Below are 27,799 nucleotides of genomic sequence, written 5' to 3' on the forward strand. Positions count from 1 at the left end.
CACCATCTTCCCATTACTGGATACTGGTCACACATAAGCGACTGAGCTATCGAATTCGCATTTTTTTATAACTACCATTCCAAACTCCTTCAGATTGTCATTCCAAATGTTTAGTCTCCTTTGTACTTCCTTTTCTCCCTTTCACCAAATCCCCACATCATCTGCAAACACCAAAGCATTCACTCCATCACTGCTGATACTCTGTTTAACGTTTTATGATTTCGTCCAACAATATCATAAACAATAATGGCGGCAGTGCACTTCCTTGCTTGAGAACTTTTATTGTATAAACTGTTTCAGAGTCATCACTCACCGCTTGTACACTGCTTTTACTCTCATGATACAACATTTTTATCTTGTTAATTAATGACTTTTGCACTCCTTTTCAGTAGGCATTCCCATACATGTTTTCTCTTAACTGTATCATAAGCTTTTTCTAAATCCAAAGATAAGAAGATGATTTCGTTGTTCCTCCCCAGATACTTTTCCATTATCGTTCGCACTGTAAATATCAAGTCTATTGTTGATCTATTCGGTCTAAAGCCATATTGTTCTTCCTCTAACTGTGTTTATATTGATTATGCAGGGTAAAACGGATGAACGTGGGGATCGCGATCGACGGAAACACACTTGTCTGAGGAACGTCCGAGATTGTCCTGGACTAGATCCGACTAGACTGATGAGGACAGCCGAACATCGTACAGACTTCACTGATTGCGGACAACCTTTAGTAATGGAGAAGGCACTACAAGAAGAAGAAGGAGAATGGCATTTCTCACAACAGGCTGTGAGAAATTTGTAGAGTCCTCTATGTGTGCAGAACAACAATGCTTTTTATAATGTTCCAGAAACGAATATTTTGAGTTGTTAAACAAGCGAATACTTACATAAATTGTTATCTGTAACTGAATATTTCTTGAAGGGGATCATAGACACTGTAAGCTGGCAAGAACTTGTGCGAATAATCTGTGTCCACACGTTTACATGTCTATAACATTTCGTCTCCATGCATTAAACACAAAAGCGAAATGATCGCCAGAATAATTCATGACTCTAATTAAGTGCAAGCCTTGCAGTATAGGGACCATATACTGATTAATTTAAGGTAATCAATTCATTATATTTTTACAAATATAAACATTAATTATATATATTATGTAATAAACAGACAACGAAGAGTTCAGTGGTAGCTGCAGCTCATTGTAGGTTTGTGGCGTTTAATTACATTTCTGAGCACCGCAATGGCAGACAGTGGATCTGGGTGACAATAAAGGCACAGTAATTTTTCCAAGCGCTTGCTTTATCACGTGGTGTTAGGTAAACAAGGTAAATAGAGGTATTATATGAACATAGATAATTTTTAAATTCTTGTTTATTTTTTGCTAAGATAAGCACAATTTTCTTTTATACTGAAGAGCTATACAAGCAAAGATCTTCTCCAGTGCGAACAATCAACGTAAATCATGATGTTGGTAGGTATAGGAAAGTTCTTCGAAAGTAGTGGATCATTCTTTAGACACTTGGATACTTGCAAGAGTACTGGATCATTTAGATTTAGTTGGGTAAATACCCACCCTAGAAAGAAGATCAGTGAGAATATTATTAAATAAGTGAATAAATAAATAAATCAGTAATCATTAAATAACTAATGAGTAGATAAATGAACTAATTAATAACTAATGAAATAATGAAATACATAAATAGTAGGGCCTACCGTACAATAAAACAAGCATAATGTTTAATAGATATAAATTACGGTAAAACCCCGGTGTGTGCCGATACTGTACTCTAGGTATATTCGAACTATACTGGACTATATTTAGTGTGGTTTCTATTGCAGTATTTTCTAGTTTCTTTTTAGTGGCACAAGTTTCAAACAATGACAAACGTTTATACAAATGAGAGGTTGTATTCTCTTCGTACTAGCGATAAAAGGTACAGGCCTTAATTTTTTCAAATATTATTCCAACCAAAATTATCTTTAAATTTGTTCGCTTTTGAGGACTTTTTTCAAGAACGGCACCTACTCGGTCCCGCTCAATTTACAGAATTGTTTATTGCTGAGCTATGGAGAACGTACGATAAATCCTAGAAAAGTATTTATGATGGACCAGAAAAGAGAACTACATACTGCTCTGATGGGTAGATGTGAAAACGGTTGACTGTTATAGTCTGTCTCAGGACTGAACAATGTGTTCGGGGCGGTCGTGAACGGCGGCTTAATTCAGCTCATTTTGTGAAATGTCTCTGACCGCTGACCGCGGTGTGAGGTGACCGCTGAAGGAGGAGACTTCATTGAAAAATATATTGATTCCAGTGAAAAAATATTTTCTTGCTGGACCACTGAAGTCTGTTTCAGTGTGTGTGTTAAATTCTATGAATATACATTCTGAAGTATTTATAAAGTGTAAAGATTTTCTTTGAGTCTCCAAATTCTCTGTGCTCACGAGATGCATATCTGTGTTTAAAGGTGTTTGTATACAGCATATGATTAATAACATAAAGCGACATGGACGAATATGATAACGTTGCTTAGCATGAAAAAAATTAGCTTTATTTTAAAAGGAACAGAGTACTGGTAATATTCTATTTAGATTCTGAGTCTTGTTTCTTGGGTGTGGTGTCATAACTTACAAGAAAGTCACTCTATGCATGTTATGATATGATATTGGCGTACTGTACTTACCGGTACATAGTAAAGACCCTCTGGTATCTGAAACAAGAAAGAGAGAAGTGTTTTATTTATACATTTTTGTTCTGACGGCGGGCATCAAAATACCCTTTTAAACCAAAACAATGTAGCACATGCATGGTATGCCAAATGACTAGTAGCTATAGAAACAAAATAAGGACAGGCCAGAAATCTCTCAGCTTATATTTTCAATATATACGTATATACAGTATATAATCGCACAATACGTTAATGAGGGCATTTTGTTGTATACGTTGTATAAGGAACAAGTGGACCTATAATATAATGTTTGTTGTTTGTATCTGAATGAGAGGTAAATTAGGTTTTGATGATACTTAAATATAATTCTAAATACATATTAAGGACACATGGCTGTGAAGACCGCAGTAAAGTAGAAGCAAATATTTTGGACATAACTTGGACAAGGAATTATTTTAGGCCGATACAAATTATCACATTAAAATTATGTCATTTACAGTAAGCTACAAAAGTTGAAAACTAGAAAAGCAGCTGGAATTGATATGTTTTCGGGAGATATACTGCAGACAATGGGTTGGGATATATACCATATATAAGTACTTAGTTGGTTATTGTTTGCATGAAGGAACTATACCAAATGAATGGAGAGTTGCCATGGTAGCCCCTGTGTATAAAGGAAAGGTTGAAAGACATAAAGCTGAAAATTACAGGCCAGTCAGTTTGACATGCATTGCACGTAGCTTTGGGAAAGCATTCTTTCTGATTATATTAGACATGTTTGCGAAATTAATAACTGGTTTGATAGAAGACAGTCTGGGTTTAGGAAAGGTTATTCCACTGAAGCTCAACTTGCAGGATTCCAGTAAGGTATAGCAGATATTCTGGATTCAGGAGGTCAAATGGACTGTATCGCGATTGACATATCTAAGGCATATGATAGGGTATATCATGGGAGACTACTGGCAAAAATGCGTGTAATTGGACTTGATAAAAAGTGACTTAATGGGTGGCTATTTCTAGTAAATAGATCTCAGAGATTTAGAGTAGGCGAAGCTTTATTTGAACCTGTAATAATTAAGATGGGAGTCCTTCTAGGCTATTTTTTGGGCCTTCATGTTTTCTTATACATATAAATCAATGGTATGTGTAAAGAAGTGGAATCAGAGATAAGGCTTTTTGCAGATTCATCTTATTCTGTAGAGATTAATAAATAACAAGATTGTGAGCAACTGCAAAATGACGTCGATTATGTTGTGGGAAGGACAGTGGGCAATGGTATGAAGATAAAGGGGATTCAAAGTCAATTTGTGAGTTTTTCAATTCTAATTACCACATTGATGGGGTGGAAGTTCCCTTTGGGAATCATTGTAAGTATCTAGGTTTTAGTATAAGGAAAGATCTCCGTTGGTGTGATCACATAAATATGATTGTTAATAAAGGTTACAGATCTCTGCACTGGGTTATGAGGGTATTTAGGAGTTGTTGTAAGGATGTAAAGGAGAGGGCATATAAGTCTCTGGTAAGACCCCATCTAGAGTACGGTTCCAGTGTATGGGATCCTCGCCGGGGTTACTTGATTCCAGAACTGGAAAAAATGCAAAGAAAAGCAGTTCGATGTGTTCTGGGTGATTTCCGACAAAAGAGTAGCGTTACAAAAATGTTGTAAACTTTGGCTATGTATGGTGTGAAAATGTTGCTCGTAAGGTCGGTTGGTGTATATATTTCAGTGGGCTCTGCAGACTGATATGTAATAGCAACTCTGGCTCGGTGAGGAAAGCAACGGGAAACTACCTCACTCCTCATTTCCCTATTATGCCTCTTAAGTGATGCCTAGGCCATCTATGACTGCTGTTGGCGTAGCTGTTGAGCATCCAACCAGCGTTAGCGCTGACGGACTGAACATGCATACATATTATTAATGATATAAGTTCACATATTTTCAAAATTGCTCATTTAATAAATCGTCCTTAACGATTAACATCATCGCTCATTTTTAGAACATTCATGGATATTTAATATAGTCTGTAAGTAGTATAATAAGCGGGTCCGGGCGCCACCTCCACCTCAGGCTCCCAGTGGCCACCTCCACCTCCACCTCAGCCAGAGGCCTCCCAGTGGCCACCTCCACCTCCACCTCAGCCAGAGGCCTCCCAGATGCCTCCTCCACCTCCCGCGGGAAATTTGAATTTGTAAACAAAGCCACGTGCTTTTTGACAGCTGTCATCGACAACAACGCATCGCTAACCTCAGTACTGCCATCTTGACGGGCCTAAACCTCAGTAGTGCCAACTTAACCTAACTAGCGCGAGGTAAACAAAGCCACGTGCTTTTTGACAGCCACGTGCTTTTTGACAGATTTGTAAACAAAGCCACGTGCTTTTTGACAGCCACGTGCTTTTTGACAGATTTGTAAACAAAGCCACGTGCTTTTTGACAGCTCTCATCAACAACAACGCATCGCAAACCTCTGTACTACCATCTTGACGGGCCTAAACCTTAGTGGTACCAACTTAACCTAACTAGCATGAGGTAAACAAAGCCACGTGTTTTTTTGACAGCCACGTGCTTTTTGACAGATTTCTAAACAAAGCCACGTGCTTTTTGACAGACAACAACGCATCGCTAACCCCAGTACTGCCATCTTGACGGGCCTAAACCTCAGTAGTACCAACTTAACCTAACTAGCGCGAGATAAACAAAGCCACGTGCTTTTTGACAGCCACGTGCTTTTTTGACAGCTGTCATCCGCCATCTTTAAACTACAGAGCACCGTGCTGCCCTCTTTCGTCACCTGTCATCGGCAGTGCTGCCATCTTGACGGGCCTAAACCTTAGTGCTACCAACTTAACCTCACTAGCTCGAGATAAACAAATCCACGTGCTTTTTGACAGCTACGTGCTTTTTTGATAGCTGTCATCCGCCATCTTTAATCTATAGAGCACAGTGCTGCCCTCTTTAGCTACTTACCTTTGAAATGTGGTGGCGGATAATTTGAAAAATGCTTTTCGACAAGCAGCCATCTTTAATCCAGAGAGAACAGTGCTGCCCTCTATGTGGTGGCGGCAAATTGAAAAATTCCACGTGCTCTTGTTTGAAAACAAACTCACGTGCTTTTTTTGACAGCTGTCATCTGCCATCTTTAATCTATAGAACACAGTGCTGCCCTCTTTAGTTTGAAATGTGGTGGTGGTAAATTCCACGTGCTCTTGTTTGGAAACAAAGCCACGTGCAGCTGTCATCCGCCATCTTTAATCAACAGAGCACTGTGCTACTATCTTGCGGGCAATTTCATCACCTGTCATCCGCCATCTTTAATCCACAGAACACCGTGCTGCCCTCTTTATGGCTACTACCTTAAGCACGTAGTAGCGGACAATTTGAAAAGTTCTGTTAGCTATCATCCGCCATCTTTAATCAAGAGAGCACCGTGTTGCCATCTTTAACTAGATACCTTTGAAATGTGGTGGCGGCAAATTGAAAAATTCCACGTGCTCTTGTTTGGAAACAAACTCACGTGCTTTTTCGACAGCTACCATCCGCCATCTTTAATCAACAGAGCATAGTGCTACCCTCTTTGTGATGGCGGCAAATTCCACGTGCTCTTGTTTGGTAAACATAGCCATGTGCAGCTGTCATCCGCCATCTTTAATACAGAGAGCACCGTGCTGCCCTCTTTATCGTAGTAGATGTAAATTCGTCACCTGTCATCCGCGGTGCTGCCATCTTTAGCTAGATACCTTTGAAAAGTGGTGGCGGATAATTTAAAAAGAAAAATTCTACATCAGCCCTCTCTCGACGCTAATTGCATAAGATGGTGGCTATACATGACTCCTTAAGGGTGCTTACGCAAGATGGCTGCTATACACAGGTTCTTATGAGACGCCCTTGGGATGCTTGCGCAAGATGGCAGTTATACATGGCTCCTTATGAGATACCCTAGGGATGCTTGCGCAAGATAGCGGCTGATCTTATGGGATGGCTTAATGGTCCTTGCACAAGATGGCTTGAGACGCCCTAAGGATGCTTGCGCAAGATGGCGGACACAAGATGGCAGCTATACATAACTCCTTATGAGACGCTTTAAGGGTGCTTGCGCAAGATAGTTGCTACTCTTAGCTTAGAGGCTAACGTGTCGTGATAGTTCGATTCATTAAATTTAGGGCTTAAATGCAAAATGTTAAATATATCGAAAACGGTGCACCGTAGAGCAAAACGGACAAAATTTTTCTGCCTAATACCTAGGTTCGCAGCATGAGGAACAAGAAAATCATAGTCTAATGATGAGATCAACGGTTCGGTTCCTACTTAGGCCCTTTGGCATTTGCTCTGTTTTAGCTTGTATTGAAGCGAGTCTTCGTAACATGATCAGGTCTAGCTATGGTAGAGAGTATAACGTACCGTGCAGGTTCGATTCATTAAATTTGGAGGCTTAAATGCAAAATGTTAAATATCTCGAAAACGATGCATCGTAGAGCAAAACGGACAAAATTTTTCCGCCTAATACGTAGGTTCGTAGTATCAGGAACAAGAAAAAACATAGTCTAATGATGAGATCAACGGTTCGATTCCTACTTAAGCCCTTTGGCATTCGCAGCTATCTATTTCTACAAGATGGTGGCTGCTCTTATGAGAAACAAGATGCCTTGAGACGTCCTAGGGATGCTTACGCAAGATGGCAGACACAAAATTGTGACTATACATAGCTCCTTATGAGACGGCCTAGGGGTGCTCGCACAAGATGGCGGCTACTCTTATGAAGAAAGCTAGCTTAGAGGCTACTGCGCAAGATAACAGCTGCTGTTATGCATGTGGTGGAGGGCAATTTGAAATTCTATGTGCTTAATCAACAGAGCACCCTGCTGCCCTCTTTAGCTGAAATGTGGTGGTGGATAATTTGAAAAATTCTTTTGACAGCTATCATCTTTAAAAACAATGGCGACTATACATAGGCTGTTAAGGTCTTATCATTCTCCTCCTCCTCCTCCTCCTCCTCCTCCTCCTCCTCCCCCTCCTCCTTCTCTACCTCCTCCTCCGCCTCTTATGTCAAGGCATAGCTTTATATCGAACAAGTTTAAACCTGCATCGCGAAGGCAAGCGTGTGCAGCGATAACATTATTGTGCATGTTTAGACTTTCGAAACATAAGAAGAGTAGAATCAAACGCTGTACTCGATACGACATGTGATCAGAACATTGATTGATGCGTTCAGAAAACAAAATAAGTGATCAAGACTAGAATCGAACAATGTACTCAATACATCATGTGTTTAGAATATGTCAGGGGATACGCTTGTTCTAAGAAGATCAGATTGAAACATAACAAGACTAGAATAGAACACTGTAATCGATGTTGTTAACTTCAACATGTGATCAGAACATTGATTGATGTGTTCAGAACACAAAATAAGTGATCATGACTAGAATCGAACACTGTACTCGATACAACATGTGATCAGAACATTGATCGATGTGTTCAGAACACGAAATAAGTGATCAAGACTAGAATCGAACACTGTACTCAATACAACATGTGTTTAGAACATGTTAGGGGGTACCCTTGTTCTAAGAAGATCAGAATGAAACATAACAAGACTAGAATCGAACACTGTAATCGATGTTGTTAACCTCAACATATGATCAGAACATTGTTTGATGTGTTCAGAGCAAAAGTACAATTTTGATGATTTGCTTAGTGTAAAATCAAAAACTATGGAAACACACTGTGCACATATCGCGTAGCTAACTCGCTCAGTAAGCAATATTGCAAAACTACAACTTCAATGATTTGCATAGTGTAAAAATCAAAAACACACTGTACCCATACTGCGCAGCTAACTCACTCGGTAAACGATATAGCCAAAGTATAACTTCAAATTATTTACCTTCCATCATTCGTCTTGTGTGTAAAAATCAGTCGAACAAGTTATCGCATAAACATGGCTGAAAAAAAATCGTGATAGGGTATGGAACCCAGGGGTTACATCTTATCAGAAGGGCAAAAAGGATGAAAGGACTCTTCCTCCTCCTTACCGCACATTCCTTGGCTAAAGGGCTAATGGGCTAAAGGGCTAATGGGCTAAAGGGCTAAAGGGCTAAATGGCTAAAGGGCTAAAGGGCTAAAGGTGCAACAACCTCATCGATCGCTATCAGCAAGAACGCTTGTACTTTGTTAAGTGTAGAAAATTAATCTTTATTTGTAAATGGTTTCATGTTCAGAACAAGGAATGGAAAATCCCCGAGGTGTGATGAGTTACGTTTTTCGAACTAGTGTTTGGAACACTGAACTTTTCAAGATGATAGCAGAGAGTTTAGCAATGTTCTGTTGTTGGATTTTAAATTCCGCCCTACAACATGCATAAGGTGGTAGCCTTGAGGTTTACCGCCGTAAAGATGGCAAGAGTGAGGTTAACAATGTTCTGTTGTTGGATTTTAAATTCCGCGCTACAACATGCATAAGGTGGCAGCCTTGAGGTTTACCGCCGTAAAGATGGCAAGAGTGAGGTTAACAATGTTCTGCTGTTGGATTTTAAATTCCGCGCTATAACATGCATAAGGTGGCAGCCTTGAGGTTTACCGCCGTAAAGATGGCAGCAGTGAGGTTAGCGACGCTCTATTGTCCTTCAAAGTGAGGTTAGGGTTCGTCAAGAAGACAGCTGTCAAAAAAGCACGTGGCTATGTTTACCAAACAAGAGCACGTGGTCGTGACGTCACGGTCACGTAATCAATCCTTAGCTCGACGTCGTTAAGAGCAGTATTAGGGTTAGCTATGCTTAAAAGTCTTGGGAACAGAGCAGCAGTATGAATTGCTATGTTTCAAAGCGTGTACACATGACCTATCGATTTTACATGCATCGACCATCGAACTAAACTTCATCCGCTAGATCGTGCTGCTATCTTAGCATAACCTATACCCATAAAATTAAAGTACAATGAATAGCCATGTTTCAAAGCGTGTACACATCACCTATCGATTTTGCACACATCGACTCTCGTACTAAACTTCTTCCGCTAGATTGTGCTGCTATCTTAGCATAACCTATACGCGTGACCTTAAGGTACAAAGAATAGCCATGTTTCAAAGCGTGTACACATTACCTATCGACTTTGCATGCAACAAATATCGTACTAAACTTCTTCCGCTAGGTTGTGCTATCTTAGCATAACTTATACACATGAACTTAAAGTACAAAGAATAGCCATGTTCCAAAGCGTGTACACATTACTTATTTATTTTGCATGCATCAAATATCGTACTAAATTTCCTCCGCTAGATTGTGCTGCTATCTTAGCATAACCTATACCCATGAACTTAAAGTATAATGAATAGTCATGTTTCAAAGCGTGTACACATCAACTATCGAATTTGCAAGTATCGACTCTCGTACTAAACTTCTGCAGGTAGATTGTGCTGCTATCTCAGCATAACTAAGACGCATGAACTTAAAGAACAAAGAAGAGCTATGTCTCAAAACGTGTACACATTACCTATCGATTTTGCAAGCATCGACTCTCGTACTAAACTTCTTCCGCTAGATTGTGCTGCTATCTTAGCGTAACCTATACGCATGACCTTAAGGTACAAAGAATAGCCATGTTTCAAAGCGTGTACACATTACCTATCGACTTTGCATGCAACAAATATCGTACTAAACTTCTTCCGCTAGGTTGTGCTGCTATCTTAGCATAACTTATACACATGAACTTAAAGTACGAAGAATAGCCATGTTTCAAAGCGTGTACACATTACTTATTGATTTTGCATTCATCGAATCTCGTACTAAATTTCTTCCGCTAGATTGTGCTGCTATCTTAGCATAACCTATACCCATGAACTTAAAGTACAATGAATAGTCATGTTTTACAGCGTGTACGCATCAACTATCGATTTTGCATGTATCGACTCTCGTGCAAAACTTCTTCAGGTAGATTGTGCTGCTATCTTAGCATAACTAAGACGCATGAACTTAAAGTACAAAGAATAGCCTTGTTTCAAAGCGTGTACACATTACCTAATGATTTTGCAAGCATCGACTCTCGTACTAAACTTCTTCCACTAGATTGTGCTAAAATCGTGTAAGTGTGCTGCTATCTTAGCATAACCTATCGATTTTACATGCATCGACTATCGCAAGCATAACTAAGACGCATGAACTTAAAGTACAAAGAATAGCCTTGTTTCAAAGCGTGTACAGATCACCCTGAACTCCTTCCGCCAGATTGTGCTGCTATCTTAGCATAACCTATACGCATGACTTTAAGGTACAAAGAATAGCCATGTTTCAAAGCGTGTACACATTACCTATCGACTTTGCATGTATCGACTCTCGTACAAAACTTCTTCCGCTAGGTTGTGCTGCTATCTTAGCATAACTCATACACATGAACTTAAAGTACAAAGAATAGCCTTGTTTCAAAGCGTTTACACATTACCTAATGATTTTGCACGAAACGACTATCATACTAAACTTTTTCAACTAGATTGTGCTAAAATCATGTAAGTGTGCTGCTACTCATACTAAACTTTTTCCACTAGATTGTGCTAAAATCATGTAAGTGTGCTGCTATCTTAGCATAACCTATCGATTTTACATGCATCGACTATCGTACTAGACTTCTTCCGCTAGAGCATGTAGCAATCGCTTTTGTGTATCCCAAACCCCTGTGCACGAACTTAAAGCATAAAGATGAGCTATGTTCTAAAGCGTGTACACATCACCTATCGATAATGTATGTATCGAATATCGTACTAAACTTCTCCTGCTAGAGCGTACGAGTATCGCTTGTGCGTGCACGAACTTAAAGCATAAAGAATAGCAATGTATAAAAATCTTGTAAACAAAGCAGCAGCATTACGTATAGTTAAGATTAAATGCGTGCACACATCATGTATCCATGACGCACACAGTACTAAACTTATTCCATTAGAATGTACAAAGTTCGCATGTGTTTGTGCTGCTATCTTAGCATAGCCTATGTGCATGAACTTAAAGCATAAAGAATAGTTATGTGTAAAAAATCTTGTGAACATAGCAGAGTGTTAACTACGTAGGTGTAGACATTGAACTTTACATGCTGAGGCAGCATACTACGTGACCGTGACGTCACGACCACGTGCTCTTGTTTGGTAAACATAGCCACGTGCTTTTTTGACAGCTGTCTTCTTGACGAACCCTAACCTCACTTTGAAGGACAATGGAGCGTCGCTAACCTCACTGCTGCCATCTTTACGGCGGTAAACCTCAAGGCTGCCACCTTTTGCATGTTATAGCGGGGAATTTTAAAAATCCAACAACGAAACATTGCTAACCTCACTCTTGCCATCTTTACGGGAGTAAACCTCAAGGGCTGCCACCTCATGCATGTTGTAGCGCGGAATTTAAAATCCAACAACAGAACATTGCTAACCTCACTCTTGCCATCTTGAAAAGTTCAGTGTTCCAAACACTAGTTCGAAAAACGTAACTCATCGCACCTCGGGGATTTTATTAGGTAAGACGTAACCCCTAGGTTCCATTCCTTGTTCTGAACATAAAACCATTTACCAATAAAGATTAATTTTCTACACTTAACAAAGTACAAGCGTTCTTGCTGATAGCGATCGATGAGGTTGTTGCACCTTTAGCCCTTTAGCCCTTTAGCCCATTAGCCCTTTAGCCCTTTAGCCCATTAGCCCTTTAGCCCATTAGCCCTTTAGCCAAGGAATGTGCGGTAAGGAGGAGGAAGAGTCCTTTCATCCTTTTTGCCCTTCTGATAAGATGTAACCCCTGGGTTCCATACCCTATCACGATTTTTTTTCAGCCATGTTTATGCGATAACTTGTTCGACTGATTTTTACACACAAGACGAATGATGGAAGGTAAATAATTTGAAGTTATACTTTGGCTATATCGTTTACCGAGCGAGTTAGCTGCGCAAATCATCAAAATTGTACTTTTGCTCTGAACACATCAAACAATGTTCTGATCATATGTTGAGGTTAACAACATCGATTACAGTGTTCGATTCTAGTCTTGTTATGTTTCATTCTGATCTTCTTAGAACGAGGGTACCCCCTAACATGTTCTAAACACATGTTGTATTGAGTACAGTGTTCGATTCTAGTCTTGATCACTTATTTCGTGTTCTGAACACATCGATCAATGTTCTGATCACATGTTGTATCGAGTACAGTGTTCGATTCTAGTCATGATCACTTATTTTGTGTTCTGAACACATCAATCAATGTTCTGATCACATGTTGAAGTTAACAACATCGATTACAGTGTTCTATTCTAGTCTTGTTATGTTTCAATCTGATCTTCTTAGAACAAGCGTATCCCCTGACATATTCTAAACACATGATGTATTGAGTACATTGTTCGATTCTAGTCTTGATCACTTATTTTGTTTTCTGAACGCATCAATCAATGTTCTGATCACATGTCGTATCGAGTACAGCGTTTGATTCTACTCTTCTTATGTTTCGAAAGTCTAAACATGCACAATAATGTTATCGCTGCACACGCTTGCCTTCGCGATGCAGGTTTAAACTTGTTCGATATAAAGCTATGCCTTGACATAAGAGGCGGAGGAGGAGGTAGAGAAGGAGGAGGGGGAGGAGGAGGAGGAGGAGGAGGAGGAGGAGGAGGAGAATGATAAGACCTTAACAGCCTATGTATAGTCGCCATTGTTTTTAAAGATGATAGCTGTCAAAAGAATTTTTCAAATTATCCACCACCACATTTCAGCTAAAGAGGGCAGCAGGGTGCTCTGTTGATTAAGCACATAGAATTTCAAATTGCCCTCCACCACATGCATAACAGCAGCTGTTATCTTGCGCAGTAGCCTCTAAGCTAGCTTTCTTCATAAGAGTAGCCGCCATCTTGTGCGAGCACCCCTAGGCCGTCTCATGAGGAGCTATGTATAGTCACAATTTTGTGTCTGCCATCTTGCGTAAGCATCCCTAGGACGTCTCAAGGCATCTTGTTTCTCATAAGAGCAGCCACCATCTTGTAGAAATAGATAGCTGCGAATGGCAAAGGGCTTAAGTAGGAATCGAACCGTTGATCTCATCATTAGACTATGTTTTTTCTTGTTCCTGATACTACGAACCTACGTATTAGGCGGAAAAATTTTGTCCGTTTTGCTCTACGATGCATCGTTTTCGAGATATTTAACATTTTGCATTTAAGCCTCCAAATTTAATGAATCGAACCTGCACGGTACGTTATACTCTCTACCATAGCTAGACCTGATCATGTTACGAAGACTCGCTTCAATACAAGCTAAAACAGAGCAAATGCCAAAGGGCCTAAGTAGGAACCGAACCGTTGATCCCATCATTAGACTATGATTTTCTTGTTCCTCATACTGCGAACCTAGGTATTAGGCAGAAAAATTTTGTCCGTTTTGCTCTACGGTGCACCGTTTTCGAAATATTTAACATTTTGCATTTAAGCCCTAAATTTAATGAATCGAACTATCACGACACGTTAGCCTCTAAGCTAAGAGTAGCAACCATCTTGCGCAAGCACCCTTAAAGCGTCTCATAAGGAGTTATGTATAGCCGCCATCTTGTGTCCGCCATCTTGCGCAAGCATCCTTAGGGCGTCTCAAGCCATCTTGTCCAAGGACCCTTAAGCCGTCCCATAAGATCAGCCGCTATCTTGCGCAAGCATCCCTAGGGTATATCATAAGGAGCCATGTATAAATGCCATCTTGTGCAAGCATCCCAAGGGCGTCTCATAAGAACCTGTGTATAGCAGCCATCTTGCGTAAGCACCCTTAAGGAGTCATGTATAGCTACCATCTTATGCAATTAGCGTCGAGAGAGGGCTGCTGTAGAATTTTTCTTTTTAAATTATCCGCCACCACTTTTCAAAGGTATCTAGCTAAAGATGGCAGCACTGCGGATGATAGGTGACGAATTTACATCTACTACGATAAAGAGGGCAGCACGGTGCTCTCTGTATTAAAGATGGCGGATGACAGCTGTCAAAAAAAGCACATGGCTATGTTTACCAAACAAGAGCACGTGGAATTTGCCGCCATCACATAGAGGGCAGCACTATGCTCTGTTGATTAAAGATGGCGGATGGTAGCTGTCGAAAAAGCACGTGAGTTTGTTTCCAAACAAGAGCACGTGGAATTTTTCAATTTGCCGCCACCACATTTCAAAGGTATCTAGCTAAAGATGGCAGCACGGTGCTCTCTTGATTAAAGATGGCGGATGATAGCTAACAGAACTTTTCAAATTGTCCGCTACTACGTGCTTAAGGTAGTAGCCATAAAGAGGGCAGCACGGTGTTCTGTGGATTAAAGATGGCGGATGACAGGTGATGAAATTGCCCGCATGATAGTAGCACAGTGCTCTGTTGATTAAAGATGGCGGATGACAGCTGCACGTGGCTTTGTTTCCAAACAAGAGCACGTGGAATTTACCACCACCACATTTCAAACTAAAGAGGGCAGCACTGTGTTCTATAGATTAAAGATGGCAGATGACAGCTGTCAAAAAAAGCACGTGAGTTTGTTTTCAAACAAGAGCACGTGGAATTTTTCAATTTGCCGCCACCACATAGAGGGCAGCACTGTTCTCTCTGGATTAAAGATGGCTGCTTGTCGAAAAGCATTTTTCAAATTATCCGCCACCACATTTCAAAGGTAAGTAGCTAAAGAGGGCAGCACTGTGCTCTATAGATTAAAGATGGCGGATGACAGCTATCAAAAAAGCACGCAGCTGTCAAAAAGCACGTGGATTTGTTTATCTCGAGCTAGTGAGGTTAAGTTGGTAGCACTAAGGTTTAGGCCCGTCAAGATGGCAGCACTGCCGATGACAGGTGACGAAAGAGGGCAGCACGGTGCTCTGTAGTTTAAAGATGGCGGATGACAGCTGTCAAAAAAGCACGTGGCTGTCAAAAAGCACGTGGCTTTGTTTATCTCGCGCTAGTTAGGTTAAGTTGGTACTACTGCGGTTTAGGCCCGTCAAGATGGCAGTACTGAGGTTAGCGATGCGTTGTTGTCTGTCAAAAAGCACGTGGCTTTGTTTACAAATCTGTCGAAAAGCACGTGGCTGTCAAAAAAACACGTGGCTTTGTTTACCTCATGCTAGTTAGGTTAAGTTGGTACCACTAAGGTTTAGGCCCGTCAAGATGGTAGTACTGAGGTTAGCGATGCGTTGTTGTCTGTCAAAAAGCACGTGGCTTTGTTTACAAATCTGTCAAAAAGCACGTGGCTGTCAAAAAGCACGTGGCTTTGTTTACCTCGCGCTAGTTAGGTTAAGTTGGCACTACTGAGGTTTAGGCCCGTCAAGATGGCAGTACTGGGGTTAGCGATGCGTTGTTGTCGATGACAGCTGTCAAAAAGCACGTGGCTTTGTTTACAAATTCAAATTTCCCGCGGGAGGTGGAGGAGGCATCTGGGAGGCCTCTGGCTGAGGTGGAGGTGGAGGTGGCCACTGGGAGGCCTCTGGCTGAGGTGGAGGTGGAGGTGGCCACTGGGAGCCTGAGGTGGAGGTGGCCACTGGGAGCCTGAGGTGGAGGTGGCGCCCGAACCCGCTTATTATACTACTTCTGTAAATTCATTTTTAATTAATTAATTACTAATGCCAATTTCTTATTAGTTTTATATTATATGATTATCAATTAAACAGTCTCATATTTATTATATTTTCGTCAATAGTTAATTATCGGTGTTTATTATCACAATAAACAGTTAAGAATTATTAGTTCAACAAATTGTATCAGCCGAATTTATCTTAATTGATTATTAACCTCTCTAATATTCTTGGCTTGATTATTAAACTTATTTCGATGAATAAAAATGTATGTTAAAAATCATCGCCACCAAAATTTAATACAGGCTTCTCATTACCTTCACTTCATTTTATTCTCATAGGAATATCGTCTCAAATTATCATTGCTTAATACCGATGCCCTGGTTTAAATAACACGTGGTTATTAATTTAAATTTTCCTTTGCGATCACAGAAGTTTGAATTTTTCTCATTTTTCATTGCCTTCACCTTTGTTTTCACTACAGTGTAACATGATATTCAAATGATTGATCTAAACCTTACATCTCTAAACTCTCCATCAGTGTAGCAATGCATTGTTCATCATTGGAATGCAATAAATTCTTTCCTCTGCCAAAAAATCCTATCTTCAACATGATCTGAAATCTTGCACATTGTCAGAACATGCGAAGTTGAGAAATTCCACATATTCCTACTTTTAAAGACACCACTCAAACGTATTCATCTAATTAGTTTATTAGTTCTGATACAGTCAGGCATTATGCTGTAAGGAATTGAAACATTATTTCTGAGAATGATAACGAATTTTGATAAAATCAGGAGCATTTAGAATCTTAAGAAAATTTAATCTGTTATTTGTGTTATTATCCAGCAAATGTCATTTTATTTTGAATTCCAGTTCGTAAATCTCTCGCATGGAACTTCAGGGGAAATAAATCGTCGACAACATAAATGAAAAATTTGTACACGTGTGATTTCAAAGACAAAACGTTAATTAACAGCCATTAATTTGTAATTAAGCAATGGTATTGCTTTGTTATTTAATAAATGTAAATTTTGTGTGGATTCATGTGAGGCATTTGCCACGTGCCTATCCTTATACACGTCTAGTGCCAAAAATTTATGACTCTAATAAATGCCCTATAATGTATTGGCAATATTGTGGTTCAGTTCTGAAGCTAGTTTTTTGGGTGTCAAACCTTAACTTATGGGAATAGCGCTCTGTTTACTATACAGTACGATTTTTATTGTAATTGTTGCACTGTACTTACGTTGCCATCAGAATTCGCAGACTTTTCCTGAAACATTAAAACAAACAAACATTTTATTTCTAAATTTCATACTGACGTTGGGTTGTACGACCTGTGACAATAAAGTTCGGTGAATAGTCCTGTACTATCAACATAGATGAACAATGCACGACAGTGACCTTACTGTCCTTCGAAATAGTCCCCTCCCATAAGTATGCACTGCTGAGATCGGCGATACATGTCCTGGAAACTTTGCAGGAAGGCTCCCTTCGGGATGGTGTTCAAAAGCCTCGTCACATTTTGTCGGATGTCAGGAATATCGTCAAATCTGTTCATTTTCAAAGCGAGTTTGAGTCGTGTGAATAGGAAGATATCCTGTGAAGCCTCTAGACGTACTTGCTTCTGATCCTCAGTCAGGTGATGTGGTACAAGACGACAGCACAGTTAATCGCCGATCTTCGTGATTAATATCCTCACCTTCTCAATGTTTTCATCACTGACGGCGGTCGCCGGTCTTCCACTACGGGGGTTGTCAGAAACACTTTCCCGGCCTCCTCAAAAACGGGCGAACTATTTGTACACACACTTCAAGTACAGTGTTTATCTTCATAAACAGGTACCAGCACCGCATGCGTTTCTTTCGGTGCCTTGCCAAACTTAAAACTATACTGTACATTGATCTTTTGGTCGTTCATGTTCCTGTTCGCAGTTCAGAACACACGCACTAAACACACACTGTGTCAAACAGGTCATACACGGCACACATGAGGCTCAAAGGAACAACGTTGTGAGCAGGTGATCAAAACTTGCTGCTACGCAGGTGCAGCGTTGTGTGTCTCCAGTGTTGCCGAATCGACCGTTCTGACTTCCCCTTCACCGAATTTTATTGTCACAGGTAGAAAGATTTTTTTCAAAACATCAAAATGATAGCTTCGGGCTTGAAGGACAGATGATTTGTACTGAATGCGTGCAAACAACAGAAAACTGAAACTAAAAATATCTGATGCAAAAAAACGTACCAAAACAAGGATACTCCGGAAGGCTGTCACCTTAATTCCTTATAAATATAAAATAAAAGCTGTTTCTGTACATTAATCAGAATTGCTGTGTCGACCGTGTACGCATTAACAAGGAAATGCACTTTTTAATTTTCCGTCATATGTCTGTCTGTACGTATGTATGTATGTATGTTCGGATATCATGCGAAAATGGGTGAAGAGAATTGTAATGAAAATCGGTATCTAAAGTCGGGAAATTATGCACTGCAATATACGATAAAAGTAATGTTATTCATGCTGAGTGAAATGGTAATTTAGGTAAATGCCTAAAATGTAATTCTCAAATATTTATGTTATTAGTGGGCCTATCAGTAAATATTAATTTACTACGGTTACCTATAATTACATTTCTGATCATTTATATCTTATACATACCGGCTATGATAACAGAGATATTAATGAATTTATTTATTTGTTTCTAAGTCCATATCAAGGACGAACCACGAGAAAAAAGGGAGAATAGAATTTAATGAAATTTGGGATGTAAAGCCTTGAAATAAGGTACTAGAGTTTAGGCTATAAATAATTTTATTTACGCCGGGTGAAAAAGTAATTTAGGGGAAGGTGCCTAAAATTTAATTTTTTAAAATGTATGCTATTGGTCCTATTGAAAGGTATTACTACCGTAACAAAAGTTCTAGAGAATATATTATGTTCCGATCATTTATAACTCGTACAGTTTTAACATACCAACTATGATAATACAATGAATTTAGACGTTTGTTGGTTAGTCCGTATCAGCTCCGAGCATTGCTAACATGGAAATATTGTTCAGTCATGTTAATTGGCGATGATCTTTGTCGTGATTATCTTAAGGCGTAAAACCGCATGGTCATCGGTCCGTATAGTGTAGACAAGGGAAAATGTGAAAATGATTATTAAAATGAGAAAAATAGAAACGGAACGATAGCTTGAAGAATAATACAAGAGAGAGTCGTCAAGGAAGGAAGGACAGCCTTTACATTAGATGCCCTAATACAATAGAGTCCAAAGAAAACGAAATGTTAAAGGGTACAATAACGAGAGCTCATAAAACAGATCGACAGTAATATTTCATTGACCATTGTGGTGATGCGATTTGTCTCTTCTGCTGCCACTCATCTCCGATAGATGGGATTGCTGCAGTGGGTCGAGTAAAATAACATGCCTGAATATTGGTGGAAAGTAGCTGGGGATTTAAATAACATTGCAAATTCTATATGATTGTTTTGCAGCTAGTAATTGTAGCGTACAGTTGCTCAGTAAGTTAATTAGCTCACGTTGTAGTATAAGTTGTATCAAGAACAAGTGAACCTGTAAATATAAAGTTTGTTGTGCGTATCCACTGGGCTTGTATCCACATGAGAGGTGACTTATATTTTGATGATAATTTAATAATAAAAATGCGAGGATCCTATAACATCAGGAGGGACTAACTCAAGAAGTGGAAAATACAATTTGTTACAAAATGAATGGGAAACGTGAGGATTGCCTACGATAAGCAAATTAAATTGTAACAGTTGCTGACAATGCAAAGGCAATGAAGAGAGTATTGGGTGAAATCCTCCCTAATTCTAACCTCAAAGTAAACACTAAAGCAATGTTATATGTAACTCAAGTAAATAACGGCAATGAGAGAAATGAACAGGATAGCGAACTTAATTATCTCGGAAGTGCCTTGACCATTGACAGCAGAAGTATCCATGATGTGAGAAAAAGAAAGCCTCCATAACCAAGGAAACATGTACAAGGCTGCAAATACCTAAAGATTAAAACAAGTACAGTAGATACAGTATTTGGGGCGTACTTCCACATGGATATTAAAGTTGCACGCCGGAGAAACATGGAAGACAGCAACTGGAAGCATTAGATATAATGATTTACAGAAGAATAACGAAGCAATTTGCACACAGATCAAAAGTAACACCCATCTCTCCCAGAAATAGGTGAATAAAGTTGATTATTACTTTAAGGGAACGACTCTGAGGACCAATGTTCTTATTTTCATTAAAAGAGACATATGTTATCGCTGCTACAAATAAATAATCTCTATGTCTTTCAGGAATACCCTTAGTGGCATTCCTTAAAATTATATGAGGTACGCCCTAAAATTCCTACTACACAATTTAAAGATTTATCGGAAGACAGAGTAGATACTTCATTGACCACGAGCACTTACCATGAAACGTACCACACCGCCGCTACCAAAGAATCAGCCCCACACGTCTAAAAATCCCCCGTCTTCTGCCTTAGTGAGTAGAGCAGACAACTTCTGACGTCGGCGTCTCCGAAAACCGTAAAAGAGTAGTTAGTGGGACGTAAAACAAATAACATTATTATTATACTTCTGACGTCATGTGTCTACTTTCCGTCCGGGAGGGAGAGGAAGTTCCCCCTGTGTGGGTTGTGACAGCGGCAAATGTTGGAGTAACAGGTGTTTCTCAGTGAGTGTGCCGGATTATTACACGGCCTGTGTGACTTATGGCAGTGGCGGATGTTGGAGTAATAGGTGTTTCTCAGTGAGTGTGCTGGGGTATTGCACACCCTGTGTGGGTTGTGACAGCGGCGGATGTTTGAGTAACAGGGGTTTCTCAGTGAGTATGCCGGAGTATTACACGCCCTGTGTGGGTTGTGGCACCGGTGGATATTGGACTAACAGGTGTTTCTCAGTGAGTGTGCCGGAGTATTACACGAACTGTGTGGGTTGTGGAAGCGGCGGATGTTGGACTAACAGGTGTTTCTCAGTGAGTGTGCCGGAGTATTACACGAACTGTGTGGGTTGTGGAAGCGGCGGATGTTGGACTAACAGGTGTTTCTCAGTGAGTGTGCCGTAGTATTACACGCCCTGTGTGGGTTGTGGCAGCGTCAGGTATTGGAGTAACAGGTGTTTCTCAATGTGTGTGCCGGAGTATTACACGCTCAGTGTGGGTTGTGGCAGTTGCGGATATTGGAGTTACAGGTGTTTCTCAGTGAGTGTGCCGAGGTACTACAAGCAGGTACAGTTCGTGGTCTCCATGCAGAAATGTTCTTGTAACTGGACGCAGAAGGACTGCTCATGGATGGTGCAGACGGGATATATTTAAACACATAGTGGTTTGTTCCTTGAAATGGGATCAGTTCGTTTCTGGACGTAGTTCATCATCATCATCATCATCATCATCTGTTTACCCTCCAGGTTCGGTTTTTCCCTCGGACTTAGCGAGGGATCCCACCTCTACCGCCTCAAGGGCAGTGTCCTGGAGCTTCAGACTCTTGGTCGGGGGATACAACTGGGGAGTATGACCAGTACCTCGCCCAGGCGGCCTCACCTGCTATGCTGAACAGGGGCCTTGTGGAGGGATGGGAAGATTGGAAGGAATAGGCAAGGAAGAGGGAAGGAAGTGGCCGTGGCCTTAAGTTAGGTACCATCCCGGCATTCGCCTGGAGGAGAAGTGGGAAACCACGGAAAACCACTTCCAGGATGGCTGAGGCGGGAATCGAACCCACCTCTACTCAGTTGACCTCCCGAGGCTGAGTGGACCCCGTTCCAGCCCTCATACCACTTTTCAAATTTCGTGGCAGAGCCGGGAATCGAACCCGGACCTCCGGGGGTGGCAGCTAATCACGCTAACCACTACACCACAGAGGCGGACGACGTAGTTCATATTTAATAAAATATCTACTGAACACCGCTATAAGTCCTGACAGAGGTAGATTCACATTGTATATGCATTTCAATTCGTATGTATAAGCTGACCTCATGCATTGGTAATATTCTGCTTCACATCTGATCTCCGTTCATTGTGTGTCTTAGACTAACGTTTGAGAACTGTGTCGATTTCCGTCATAATTGAGGAACTGTACTTACCGGCTTTGCATAACTCTGCTGCGTGGCAACTGCCTGAAACATCAAAACAAAGAAATATTTGTAATAATTTTGCAGTGACAAGATACTACAAATAATCTTTCAAACCAAGAAATAAAGAGTGGACTTGACTGGAAGAACAGACGATTAAGACAGAATCTGTTCAAACCAGCAAACTGTAACTGAAGTGACCGGCAGCAAAAGAAGATTTCGAAATATGAACGACAGTACCATTGCCGCTTTCCTTCTCCTAACTTACTCTGTATATATACATACGTGCTGTAAGTATTTTATTTGAAGAATGTCCGCTGTGACATGGGAATCACTAGCAATTTTGTGTTTGCAATTCGATACATTTTAATACGATAATTCCTTTCGAACATTTGAATTATTCTAGCATTATTTTGTTAAGAAGGAAGCTATATTTTCCAGTTCGACTTTGTAAGGGTTATTTTACATGTTTTCAGTCTGTGACAAAAAATAAATACATTGTAACACATACAACACTATAATAAACTTGTAAAAATACACACTAATAAACTAAGAATGGCATGTTGCATTGCAGCTTTCACGGCCCGTACTTATAGACATGATACTGTATAGGCGTTTGGGCTTATGGCTGTCAAGAAAATAAGGTGAATTTCTTTTCGTTTCGCAGAGAACTATGTTTATGACGCCTTTCTTGTGGACAATCGAGATTTTCTTCTGATGACGCAGAGCACAGTTCTCTGCGATACGCAAAGAATTTCACCTTATTTTTTGACACGGCATAAGCCCAAACGCCTATACAGTATCATGTCTAAAATAATGGCATGTCTCATCCACTAGAGCGTCGTCATATTCTTTCAAATCATTTTAAATCTAGCATGTATATATGTGTGTGTGTGTACGTTCCGTAAAATTGTTAATGATTGAGAGTTGAAGATATTATGAATAAATAATAAAAGAAGATTGTCACCTTATTATATACAGAAAAGCTTCTATTCTTGTCCAAGCTGCTGATCAATCGTCCGTAACCTTGAGCAACTGCGTCCGTTCTACAGTTGCAGTTACTTGCTCAAAATTTCACCAAATATACGCAACGTGCTACTGAGGAACGAGAAAGGTGTTTCTCATCACTAAATAGAATGAAGACATTTCTGAGAAATGCAATGACAACTTAATAATAATTGTATGGCCTCAGCTACCGTACGCAGACATTTCAATTTGACGCCATCTGGCTGTCTGCTCGTCAATTTGACGTTCCGTATTACTATAAGCCCACTAGATGGCAGACGGAGTAAACCGAAGCTCTCCTGGGCGTCTGTGGCTGAGATTTAATGAATTTTGTCGGGTAAACACCAAATGTGTCACCAGAGATCTTTTACATGCTGACATCGTACAACATGAAGTGTTGAATGGACTTTTTTTCCGCCCTTCAAAAATCCGACTATCTCTGCCGGGTTTGAACCCGCCATCTTGGGATGCGGAGGCCGACACTCTACCGCTGATCCACAGAGGAAGCTGTAATAACAACTGAGAGGTAGAGGCGCCCAACGTATACAATAGTGTATATACATACATATGATCTGATATATTTTGAGAATGCTGTTCTAGGACGAAACATGTCACTTTTGTTTTAATAGCGTGTATTAGTTACGGGTATGTTACATAATTATTTTCGATAGACTGAGATGCTTTAAAGTTACACCAGCATTATTTAGCAATTAGCTTGACTTGTTCGTGCAGCGCGACGTTTGATTAGCGCGAAACAGAGTTACTTTTGATTTCTGTTTTGATTTTTGAGTGGACTTGCCCCTCGGTCACAGACAGCGCGTTCTTACTTCTCAGTTGTCATTGCTTTTCTCAGCAAAGTCTTTCTTCTAATGAATGAAGTGAAACACCTTTCCGTTCCTCATCAGGCATCGGTATGTTAGCAATAGCACATTCAGACGTAGAAGTCAGTGGAGTGTGTGTCTTTTTTCTTTTCCAGAGAACTACCTGCGACCCTTCTCGGTCACATTTTGCTTGTGACCGAGACTGTGTCTACGCAATAGGATTCTGCTTCAAGAAACATAGCCAACAACATCGTTTGGAGTAACTGTAATATAATTATTATTATTATTATTATCATTAAAATTGTTATTATTATTATTGAAATTTATTTATGTCTCACGGACACAGATAAGTCTTATGGCGACGATGGGATAGGTAAAGCATCGGAACGGGAAGGAAGCGGCCTTGGCCTTAATTAATGTATAACGCCAGCATTTGCCTTGTGTGAAAATAGGAAAACACGGACAAACATCTTCAGGGTTGTCGACAGTGGGGTTCGAATCCACTACCTCCCGGATGCAAGCTCACAGCCGCGAAGCCCTAACCGCAAGGCCAACTCACCCGCTATCATTACTATTGGGAGTATTAGGCGGTATTTGGATTTTTCAATATGATCTATTTCTAACTGCATCGTTGTTGGTTATAAGGGGAGGATGCTCTCTCTCCATTTTCCCTGGCTCTTTGGGGATAACAAAACGCAATTTGCTTCAAGATTCGGCTGCGTTAGATTCGATGCCTTCCCTTTAAGTAATGTATTAAATTAAACTAGCTGCTGATAGCTTTGTGTCTGTCAGGTTATTAGCCTGGTAGCTGGGGGACCCTCAAGTAGCACCTCTTAAGGCTATGCTATGAGGTATTCTAGGCAAGATGAGGTATAGGAGAGTTTCCCTTTGCTTCCTCACTTGATCAGAAGTGCTATTGCAGCACTAATGCGTAGTTCTGCTCAAGACCACCCCTACCTGAAAACTTTCATACTGTCATAGCCATATTTAGAACATAACTAAAACACACGATTGTAGGAGTTAAATCGTTTTCTAAGTATCGACAGGCTCTTCAGTGCTTGAACACTCAAAATCGCATTGCAGTGAGACAGTACTCGTTAACTAGCCGCTAGAGGAATTCATATAACAAGGAAAATTATCGACTCGTCAGCATTTCTACTGGTAGAGCTCATGAATCTTTATAATTATGTATAATAACATTTAGTTTGTACGTTGCTCAGAATTTATAAAGAATGTTATTATTTCTGTATCGGTCGTGTCCACAGTAACAAGGAAATGCACTTCTTAATTTTCCTTCATGTCTGTCTGTCTGTCTGTGTGTACGGATATATGTACGCGCATCGTGAGAAAATGGCTCAAGAGAATTTGAAGAAGATCGTTATGTATAATCGGGAAATTAGGCTCTACAATCTAGTCCATAAATAATTTTATTCAGGCTGAGTGAAGTGATCGTTGAGAGAAAGGCCTAAAATGTAATTCCCAAATATCTATATTATTAATGATCCTATCGAAAAATACTACATTAATTATATAGAATTAAACTTTCGTCATTAATTCATGAAGCCATAAAATGGTAAGTTCTTGTAGTTATAGGTGTGACCCTTCCATGTGGAATGGTTTTCCGCCCGTATGAGGAGTCACATACTAAGGTAGATTTTAGAGTTATTCATGCATTTAGTCATAAATCCACCCATGCATTTACCCATCGATTCGAAAGCTCTCTCCTCAGTTGGTGGTTATCCGTGCCTGCGTGAAGTGTTCATTCATTCATTCATGCATGACAATTCAGTCATGGAATCATTCATTAATTAACTCATTCATGCATTCATGTAGCCATACGCATAGTGTCTGTTGAATATGGAGGAGAATCTCTGTACAGACTAATGAAAAATAAATAAATAAATAAATAAATAAATAAATAAATAAATAAATAAATAAATAAATAAATAAATAAATAAATAAATAAATATATATATATATAAATAAAACCTTCGACCACTTATGTCTTATACAGTTTTACGGTTTTGTCTATAATAACAGAGATGTTCATAAAATTCAATTTTCGTTGCTAAGTCCATGAAATGAAATGACGTATGGCTTTTAGTGCCGGGATATCCCAGGACGGGTTCGGCTCGCCAGGTGCAGATCTTTCTATTTGACTCCCGCAGGCGACCTGCGCGTCGTGATGAGGATGAAATTATGATGAAGACAACAGATACATCCAGCCCCCGTGCCATTGGAATTAACCAATTAAGGTTCAAGTTCAAATCCCCGACCCGGCCGCGAATCGAACCGGGGACCCTCTGAACCGAAGGCCAGCACGCTGACCGTTCAGCCAACGAGTCAGACACTAGGTCCATATCACCGCCGAACTATGAGAAAATGTGAGAACAGTATTTAATGAAAATGGGCATGTTAAGTCGGGGCATAAGGCAGTACAGTCTAGGCTATTAATAATTATATACTCGCTGGCTAAAATGGTAGTTTAGGGGAGGGTCCATAAAATTTATCTTTTGAATACATTTGTTATTGGTCGTATCGAACATCGTATCGAGAATAAAGTTTCTGATCATTTATGACTTATACAGTTTTTACCGTACGACAATCTATATCATCACCGAGCTTTCTTTTAATGCTAGAAACATCTTTTGCCCCTACCTGCAACATATGTGAGGAAACTGCGTGTATTTGGAAATAGCGGAAGTGTAAAGTGTTGAATGTGAGGAAAGGACCGTTTAGGACGACACAAACACCCAGTCCCCAGGCCATGGATATTATACAATTAAAAACTCCTGACCCGCCCGGGAGTCGAGCCCGGGGCCGCCGAGTGAGAGGAGGACACCACGGGGCCGGACAACAGCGAAATACTGTTCAATTGTGTGCAAAACTGTTTGGTCATCGGTCGGTATCGACAAGGAAAATTGTGAATATGATTATACAAAGTGAGAAAAAATCGAAAAAGGAACGATCGCTTGAGAAGGCAAGACAAGGACGGATTCGCTTTGTATTAGAAGCCCTTATGTCACGGAGTCGTAAGGAAACGAAATGTGAAGGCCTAAAATATCGAAAGCCGGCCCCATGGTGTAGTTGTAGTGTGCCTGCCTCTTAGCCGGTAGCCCTGGGGTTGATTCCCGCCCATTCCCGTGATTAGAATTGAGGAGCTACCTGAGGGTGAGATAGCGGCCCCGGTCTAGAAACACAGGAATAACGGCCAACATGATTCGTCGTGCTGACCACACAACACCTTGTAATCTGCAGGCTTTCGGGCTGAACAGCCGTCGCTTGATAGGCCAAGGCCCTTCTTAGCTCTAGTGAAATGGAATTAGGGTTAAAATATCGAAATATCATAAAACTGATCAACAGTAGTTTTATATTGACCATTGTTTGTTGAGTTGTGATTTGTCTCTTCTGCTGCCACTCATCTCCTATAGATGAGTAAAACAACCCGCCTGAATATTGGCCTAAATTAGCTTGGGAGTTAACTGGCTACTGGAGCTAGTACAGTGCAAAATTATGAAAAGTGGCCAGAAAATTGAAAAACAAGGAACTAAGTTAAAAATCTTACCAGCACGAGCAGTAGGACACAGAAGGCAACGATGATCCTCATACTGATACAAGGCGTATTCTGACAATGCTTGGTGCTCCCCTGATTAATATATACCTGAATGT

The 27,799-nt window shown here is 40.3% G+C and overlaps 1 long non-coding RNA gene across 1 annotated transcript; it reads right to left on the bottom strand.

Annotated features, from left to right (window-relative positions):
• Positions 1-1,354: 1,354 nt before the first annotated feature.
• Positions 1,355-27,775, bottom strand: LOC136885911 (uncharacterized). The gene is made up of 5 exons (XR_010861645.2): positions 27,696-27,775; positions 22,317-22,349; positions 17,454-17,480; positions 2,687-2,713; positions 1,355-1,575 (listed from the first exon to the last, which is right to left on the bottom strand). It is a non-coding gene; the product is annotated as an uncharacterized lncRNA (long non-coding RNA).
• Between the last annotated feature and the right edge of the window lie 24 nt (positions 27,776-27,799).

The sequence above is a fragment of the Anabrus simplex genome, chromosome X, assembly GCF_040414725.1.
Source record: "Anabrus simplex isolate iqAnaSimp1 chromosome X, ASM4041472v1, whole genome shotgun sequence".
NCBI lineage: Eukaryota > Metazoa > Arthropoda > Insecta > Orthoptera > Tettigoniidae > Anabrus > Anabrus simplex.